At 50.5% G+C, this 1,113-nt stretch overlaps 1 protein-coding gene across 1 annotated transcript in view; it reads right to left on the reverse strand.

The window, feature by feature from the left end:
- Positions 1 to 1,113, reverse strand: part of PTPRF (protein tyrosine phosphatase, receptor type, F) — a 289,331-nt gene that overhangs the window by 23,799 nt on the left and 264,419 nt on the right. The window lies entirely within an intron of this gene.

Genomic DNA, 1,113 nt, shown 5'->3' on the forward strand with positions numbered 1-1,113 from the left:
CTGCCTGTAGCACAGTGGACAGCCTTACTTAACATTTCAGCTGGACTGGTAACAAAAACCCCAAGGCAGACACATATGACTGCACACCTTGGCACCACTGGTAAGGACATGCATGAACACATAGGTAACTGCAAGAGAAGCACATTATTCCTTTAAACATTTCCCAAGTTGCAATGTAATGCTGCAGCTGGTGACAGCTCATGTCTGTGGTCCAGACAGCTGTATGCAGAGGGATGCCAAAGCCCTCCACTTGGCATCCTGAAGCAAAAAGGAGCTCTACATCTTCCTTGGATACATGCAGCACACACCCTTTGAACTAGATGGAATTAGTCCCTTACTTTCTCAACATAGAGATCTGCTTTCCCTTTCCTGGCATATATAATCCTACCTCGTGGGCAAATGTTCTGATCTCATCTCATAAATCAGTGTAGGTATGGTGCAGGAAGGGGAGGCCACAGGCACAGGCAGATAACAATTCAAACAGAAGTGATAACACATGCAAAGAACACTTCCCAAATTTATTCCCTCTTTAATGCTAGTGGGGGGCTTATTTACAAGTCCCCTGCAGCTCAAGAGGGTCCTGCATGTAAGCATAGCAAAACATACTCCTGCCATTGCTGCTCTCATAGCTGCAGAGGAACTTTCACTGGTTTTACACATTTTCAATCTAATCATGCAGCCTGGAGAGTGGAGGCAGCCCACGTGCAGGTCAGTCCCTTCCCCTCTCCGTGTGCACCCCCTGGGCAAGTTGTTCTCAGGGGAGGACAGGAATGGAGGGGGTTGGGCTGGGAGAGGTGCAGTGCAGGATGAAGGGGTTCACCAAACGCTCAGCACATGCCTGTGTGTGTGGGCAAAGGCAGCATCAGTGGTGGGTGCAGACAGTTCCTACCCGGGGGCTCCACCAGAGATATAGATAAGGGTGGAACATGATTCAGCAGTGCAGGGGAGTTTGCTGCTCAGGACTCCAGGGCACAGGCACAGAGAGCTCTGTGCAGGGAGCGGGGCTGGGACTGTTCCAGGCTAGTGGGACATGAGCAGAGTTTTGGTGGCAAAGATGCTGAGTGGCACAGGCTAATGCCAGCACAGTCCAGCAATGTGTAGTGGGAGATTAGA

This window comes from Acanthisitta chloris, unplaced genomic scaffold, assembly GCF_000695815.1.
Source record: "Acanthisitta chloris isolate BGI_N310 unplaced genomic scaffold, ASM69581v1 scaffold18366, whole genome shotgun sequence".
Classification (NCBI taxonomy): domain Eukaryota; kingdom Metazoa; phylum Chordata; class Aves; order Passeriformes; family Acanthisittidae; genus Acanthisitta; species Acanthisitta chloris.